Genomic DNA, 8,162 nt, shown 5'->3' with positions numbered 1-8,162 from the left:
CAAAGTTTGAAAAGTCACAAAATATGTGTGTTTGAGCATATAAAGTACTATTTTTCTTGGAAATTCAACAAGATGCAATTATGAATTGTTGTGCCATTTTAAAGATCTCGTCGAGCTGATTAATTAGACACTTTGGTTAACAAATTTGGTCCACATTTGCCAAAGTTATCGAGCTTTAAAGTTTGAAAAGTCACAAAATATGTGTGTTTGAGCATATAAAGTACTATTTTTCTTGGAAATTCAACAAGATGCAATTATGAATTGTTGTGCCATTTTAAAGATCTCGTCGAGCTGATTAATTTGACACTTTGGTTAACAAATTTGGTCCACATTTGCCAAAGTTATCGAGCTTCAAAATTGGAAAAGTCACAAAAGTTGTGTGTTTGTGCACATAAAGTACTATTTTTCTTGGAAATTCAACAAGATGCAATTATGAATTGTTGTGTCATTTTAAAGATCTCGTCGAGCTGATTAATTTGACACTTTGGTTAACAAATTTGGTCCACATTTGCCAAAGTTATCGAGCTTCAAAGTTTGAAAAGTCACAAAATATGTGTGTTTGAGCACATAAAGTACTATTTTTCTTGGAAATTCAACAAGATGCAATCATGATGTGTTGGGACATATTCAAAATCTCGTCGAGCTAATTAATTTGACACTTTGTTTAACAAAGTTGGTCTTCATTTGCCGAAGCTATCGAGCTTCAAAATTTGAAGTCACACAAGTTGTGTGTTTGAGCACATAAAGTACTATTTTTCTTGGAAATTCAACAAGATGCAATCATGATGTGTTGTGACATATTCAAAATCTCGTCGAGCTGATTAATTTGACACTTTGTTTAACAAATTTGGTCTTCATTTGCCGAAGCTATCGAGCTTCAAAGTTTGAAAAGACACAAAAGTTGTGTGTTTGAGCATATAAAGTACTATTTTTCTTGGAAGTTCAACAAGATGTAATCATGGTGTGTTTTGACATCTTCATAACCTTGTCGAGCTGATTAATTTGACACTTTGTTTAACAAATTTGGTCTTCATTTGCCGAAGCTATCGAGCTTCAAAGTTTGAAAAGTCACAAAAGTTGTGTGTTTGAGCACATAAAGTACTATTTTTCTTGGAAGTTCAACAAGATGTAATCATGGTGTGTTGTGACATCTTCATAACCTTGTCGAGCTGATTAATTTGACACTTTGTTTAACAAATTTGGTCTTCATTTGCCGAAGCTATCGAGCTTCAAAGTTTGAAAAGTCACAAAAGTTGTGTGTTTGAGCACATAAAGTACTATTTTTCTTGGAAATTCAACAAGATGCAATTATGAATTGTTGTGTCATTTTAAAGATCTCGTCGAGCTGATTAATTTGACACTTTGGTTAACAAATTTGGTCCACATTTGCCAAAGTTATCGAGCTTCAAAGTTTGAAAAGTCACAAAATATGTGTGTTTGAGCATATAAAGTACTATTTTTCTTGGAAATTCAACAAGATGCAATCATGATGTTTTGTGACATCTTCAAAATCTCGATGAGCTGATTAATTTGACACTTTGTTTAAGAACTTTGGTCCACATTTGCCGAAGTTATCGAGCTTCAAAGTTTGAAAAGTCACAAAATATGTGTGTTTGAGCACATAAAGTACTATTTTTCTTGGAAATTCAACAAGATGCAATCATGATGTGTTGGGACATATTCAAAATCTCGTCGAGCTAATTAATTTGACACTTTGTTTAACAAAGTTGGTCTTCATTTGCCGAAGCTATCGAGCTTCAAAATTTGAAGTCACACAAGTTGTGTGTTTGAGCACATAAAGTACTATTTTTCTTGGAAATTCAACAAGATGCAATCATGATGTGTTGTGACATATTCAAAATCTCGTCGAGCTGATTAATTTGACACTTTGTTTAACAAATTTGGTCCACATTTGCCAAAGTTATCGAGCTTCAAAGTTTGAAAAGTCACAAAATATGTGTGTTTGAGCATATAAAGTACTATTTTTCTTGGAAATTCAACAAGATGCAATTATGAATTGTTGTGCCATTTTAAAGATCTCGTCGAGCTGATTAATTAGACACTTTGGTTAACAAATTTGGTCCACATTTGCCAAAGTTATCGAGCTTCAAAGTTTGAAAAGTCACAAAATATGTGTGTTTGAGCATATAAAGTACTATTTTTCTTGGAAATTCAACAAGATGCAATTATGAATTGTTGTGCCATTTTAAAGATCTCGTCGAGCTGATTAATTTGACACTTTGGTTAACAAATTTGGTCCACATTTGCCAAAGTTATCGAGCTTCAAAATTGGAAAAGTCACAAAAGTTGTGTGTTTGAGCACATAAAGTACTATTTTTCTTGGAAATTCAACAAGATGCAATTATGAATTGTTGTGTCATTTTAAAGATCTCGTCGAGCTGATTAATTAGACACTTTGGTTAACAAATTTGGTCCACATTTGCCAAAGTTATCGAGCTTCAAAGTTTGAAAAGTCACAAAATATGTGTGTTTGAGCATATAAAGTACTATTTTTCTTGGAAATTCAACAAGATGCAATCATGATGTTTTGTGACATATTCAAAATCTCGTCGAGCTGATTAATTTTACACTCTGTTTAACAAATTTGGTCCTCATTTGCCGAAGCTATCGAGCTTCAAAGTTTGAAAAGTCACAAAAGTTGTGTGTTTGAGCACATAAAGTACTATTTTTCTTGGAAATTCAACAAGATGCAATTATGAATTGTTGTGTCATTTTAAAGATCTCGTCGAGCTAATTAATTTGACACTTTGGTTAACAAATTTGGTCCACTTTTGCCAAAGTTATCGAGCTTCAAAGTTTGAAAAGTCACAAAATATGTGTGTTTGAGCACATAAAGTACTATTTTTCTTGGAAATTCAACAAGATGCAATCATGATGTGTTGTGACATATTCAAAATCTCGTCGAGCTGATTAATTAGACACTTTGGTTAACAAATTTGGTCCACATTTGCCAAAGTTATCGAGCTTCAAAGTTTGAAAAGTCACAAAATATGTGTGTTTGAGCATATAAAGTACTATTTTTCTTGGAAATTCAACAAGATGCAATTATGAATTGTTGTGCCATTTTAAAGATCTCGTCGAGCTGATTAATTAGACACTTTGGTTAACAAATTTGGTCCACATTTGCCAAAGTTATCGAGCTTCAAAGTTTGAAAAGTCACAAAATATGTGTGTTTGAGCATATAAAGTACTATTTTTCTTGGAAATTCAACAAGATGCAATTATGAATTGTTGTGCCATTTTAAAGATCTCGTCGAGCTGATTAATTTGACACTTTGGTTAACAAATTTGGTCCACATTTGCCAAAGTTATCGAGCTTCAAAATTGGAAAAGTCACAAAAGTTGTGTGTTTGTGCACATAAAGTACTATTTTTCTTGGAAATTCAACAAGATGCAATTATGAATTGTTGTGTCATTTTAAAGATCTCGCCGAGCTGATTAATTTGACACTTTGGTTAACAAATTTGGTCTTCATTTGCCGAAGCTATCGAGCTTCAAAGTTTGAAAAGTCACAAAAGTTGTGTGTTTGAGCATATAAAGTACTATTTTTCTTGGAAATTCAACAAGATGCAATCATGATGTTTTGTGACATATTCAAAATCTCGTCGAGCTAATTAATTTGACACTTTGTTTAACAAATTTGGTCTTCATTTGCCGAAGCTATCGAGCTTCAAAGTTTGAAAAGTCACAAAAGTTGTGTGTTTGAGCACATAAAGTACTATTTTTCTTGGAAATTCAACAAGATGCAATCATGATGTGTTGTGACATATTCAAAATCTCGTCGAGCTGATTAATTTGACACTTTGTATAACAAATTTGGTCTTCATTTGCCGAAGCTATCGAGCTTCAAAGTTTGAAAAGTCACAAAATATGTGTGTTTGAGCACATAAAGTACTATTTTTCTTGGAAATTCAACAAGATGCAATTATGAATTGTTGTGTCATTTTAAAGATCTCGTCGAGCTGATTAATTAGACACTTTGGTTAACAAATTTGGTCCACATTTGCCAAAGTTATCGAGCTTCAAAGTTTGAAAAGTCACAAAATATGTGTGTTTGAGCATATAAAGTACTATTTTTCTTGGAAATTCAACAAGATGCAATTATGAATTGTTGTGCCATTTTAAAGATCTCGTCGAGCTGATTAATTAGACACTTTGGTTAACAAATTTGGTCCACATTTGCCAAAGTTATCGAGCTTCAAAGTTTGAAAAGTCACAAAATATGTGTGTTTGAGCATATAAAGTACTATTTTTCTTGGAAATTCAACAAGATGCAATTATGAATTGTTGTGCCATTTTAAAGATCTCGTCGAGCTGATTAATTAGACACTTTGGTTAACAAATTTGGTCCACATTTGCCAAAGTTATCGAGCTTCAAAGTTTGAAAAGTCACAAAATATGTGTGTTTGAGCATATAAAGTACTATTTTTCTTGGAAATTCAACAAGATGCAATTATGAATTGTTGTGCCATTTTAAAGATCTCGTCGAGCTGATTAATTAGACACTTTGGTTAACAAATTTGGTCCACATTTGCCAAAGTTATCGAGCTTCAAAGTTTGAAAAGTCACAAAATATGTGTGTTTGAGCATATAAAGTACTATTTTTCTTGGAAATTCAACAAGATGCAATTATGAATTGTTGTGCCATTTTAAAGATCTCGTCGAGCTGATTAATTTGACACTTTGGTTAACAAATTTGGTCCACATTTGCCAAAGTTATCGAGCTTCAAAATTGGAAAAGTCACAAAAGTTGTGTGTTTGAGCACATAAAGTACTATTTTTCTTGGAAATTCAACAAGATGCAATTATGAATTGTTGTGTCATTTTAAAGATCTCGTCGAGCTGATTAATTAGACACTTTGGTTAACAAATTTGGTCCACATTTGCCAAAGTTATCGAGCTTCAAAGTTTGAAAAGTCACAAAATATGTGTGTTTGAGCATATAAAGTACTATTTTTCTTGGAAATTCAACAAGATGCAATCATGATGTTTTGTGACATATTCAAAATCTCGTCGAGCTGATTAATTTTACACTCTGTTTAACAAATTTGGTCCTCATTTGCCGAAGCTATCGAGCTTCAAAGTTTGAAAAGTCACAAAAGTTGTGTGTTTGAGCACATAAAGTACTATTTTTCTTGGAAATTCAACAAGATGCAATCATGATGTGTTGTGACATATTCAAAATCTCGTCGAGCTGATTAATTTGACACTTTGTTTAACAAATTTGGTCTTCATTTGCCGAAGCTATCGAGCTTCAAAGTTTGAAAAGTCACAAAAGTTGTGTGTTTGAGCACATAAAGTACTATTTTTCTTGGAAATTCAACAAGATGCAATCATGATGTGTTGTGACATATTCAAAATCTCGTCGAGCTGATTAATTTGACACTTTGTTAAACAAATTTGGTCTTCATTTGCCGAAGCTATCGAGCTTCAAATTTTGAAAAGTCACAAAATATGTGTGTTTGAGCATATAAAGAACTATTTTTCCTGGAAATTCAACAAGATGCAATCATGAATTGTTGTGTCATTTTAAAGATCTCGTCGAGCTAATTAATTTGACACTTTGGTTAACAAATTTGGTCCACTTTTGCCAAAGTTATCGAGCTTCAAAGTTTGAAAAGTCACAAAATATGTGTGTTTGAGCACATAAAGTACTATTTTTCTTGGAAATTCAACAAGATGCAATCATGATGTGTTGTGACATATTCAAAATCTCGTCGAGCTGATTAATTAGACACTTTGGTTAACAAATTTGGTCCACATTTGCCAAAGTTATCGAGCTTCAAAGTTTGAAAAGTCACAAAATATGTGTGTTTGAGCATATAAAGTACTATTTTTCTTGGAAATTCAACAAGATGCAATTATGAATTGTTGTGCCATTTTAAAGATCTCGTCGAGCTGATTAATTAGACACTTTGGTTAACAAATTTGGTCCACATTTGCCAAAGTTATCGAGCTTCAAAGTTTGAAAAGTCACAAAATATGTGTGTTTGAGCATATAAAGTACTATTTTTCTTGGAAATTCAACAAGATGCAATCATGATGTTTTGTGACATCTTCAAAATCTCGATGAGCTGATTAATTTGACACTTTGTTTAAGAACTTTGGTCCTCATTTGCCGAAGTTATCGAGCTTCAAAGTTTGAAAAGTCACAAAATATGTGTGTTTGAGCACATAAAGTACTATTTTTCTTGGAAATTCAACAAGATGCAATCATGATGTGTTGGGACATATTCAAAATCTCGTCGAGCTAATTAATTTGACACTTTGTTTAACAAAGTTGGTCTTCATTTGCCGAAGCTATCGAGCTTCAAAATTTGAAGTCACACAAGTTGTGTGTTTGAGCACATAAAGTACTATTTTTCTTGGAAATTCAACAAGATGCAATCATGATGTGTTGTGACATATTCAAAATCTCGTCGAGCTGATTAATTTGACACTTTGTTTAACAAATTTGGTCTTCATTTGCCGAAGCTATCGAGCTTCAAAGTTTGAAAAGACACAAAAGTTGTGTGTTTGAGCATATAAAGTACTATTTTTCTTGGAAGTTCAACAAGATGTAATCATGGTGTGTTGTGACATCTTCATAACCTTGTCGAGCTGATTAATTTGACACTTTGTTTAACAAATTTGGTCTTCATTTGCCGAAGCTATCGAGCTTCAAAGTTTGAAAAGTCACAAAAGTTGTGTGTTTGAGCACATAAAGTACTATTTTTCTTGGAAGTTCAACAAGATGTAATCATGGTGTGTTGTGACATCTTCATAACCTTGTCGAGCTGATTAATTTGACACTTTGTTTAACAAATTTGGTCTTCATTTGCCGAAGCTATCGAGCTTCAAAGTTTGAAAAGTCACAAAAGTTGTGTGTTTGAGCACATAAAGTACTATTTTTCTTGGAAATTCAACAAGATGCAATCATGATGTGTTGTGACATATTCAAAATCTCGTCGAGCTGATTAATTTGACACTTTGTATAACAAATTTGGTCTTCATTTGCCGAAGCTATCGAGCTTCAAAGTTTGAAAAGTCACAAAATATGTGTGTTTGAGCACATAAAGTACTATTTTTCTTGGAAATTCAACAAGATGCAATTATGAATTGTTGTGTCATTTTAAAGATCTCGTCGAGCTGATTAATTAGACACTTTGGTTAACAAATTTGGTCCACATTTGCCAAAGTTATCGAGCTTCAAAGTTTGAAAAGTCACAAAATATGTGTGTTTGAGCATATAAAGTACTATTTTTCTTGGAAATTCAACAAGATGCAATTATGAATTGTTGTGCCATTTTAAAGATCTCGTCGAGCTGATTAATTAGACACTTTGGTTAACAAATTTGGTCCACATTTGCCAAAGTTATCGAGCTTCAAAGTTTGAAAAGTCACAAAATATGTGTGTTTGAGCATATAAAGTACTATTTTTCTTGGAAATTCAACAAGATGCAATTATGAATTGTTGTGCCATTTTAAAGATCTCGTCGAGCTGATTAATTAGACACTTTGGTTAACAAATTTGGTCCACATTTGCCAAAGTTATCGAGCTTCAAAGTTTGAAAAGTCACAAAATATGTGTGTTTGAGCATATAAAGTACTATTTTTCTTGGAAATTCAACAAGATGCAATCATGATGTTTTGTGACATATTCAAAATCTCGTCGAGCTGATTAATTTTACACTCTGTTTAACAAATTTGGTCCTCATTTGCCGAAGCTATCGAGCTTCAAAGTTTGAAAAGTCACAAAAGTTGTGTGTTTGAGCACATAAAGTACTATTTTTCTTGGAAATTCAACAAGATGCAATCATGAATTGTTGTATCATTTTAAAGATCTCGTCGAGCTGATTAATTTGACACTTTGGTTAACAAATTTGGTCCACTTTTGCCAAAGTTATCGAGCTTCAAAGTTTGAAAAGTCACAAAATATGTGTGTTTGAGCACATAAAGTACTATTTTTCTTGGAAATTCAACAAGATGCAATCATGATGTGTTGTGACATATTCAAAATCTCGTCGAGCTGATTAATTAGACACTTTGGTTAACAAATTTGGTCCACATTTGCCAATGTTATCGAGCTTCAAAGTTTGAAAAGTCACAAAATATGTGTGTTTGAGCATATAAAGTACTATTTTTCTTGGAAATTCAACAAG

This window comes from Euwallacea fornicatus, unplaced genomic scaffold (genome assembly GCF_040115645.1).
Source record: "Euwallacea fornicatus isolate EFF26 unplaced genomic scaffold, ASM4011564v1 scaffold_39, whole genome shotgun sequence".
Classification (NCBI taxonomy): domain Eukaryota; kingdom Metazoa; phylum Arthropoda; class Insecta; order Coleoptera; family Curculionidae; genus Euwallacea; species Euwallacea fornicatus.
This window is presented reverse-complemented; position numbering follows the sequence as displayed.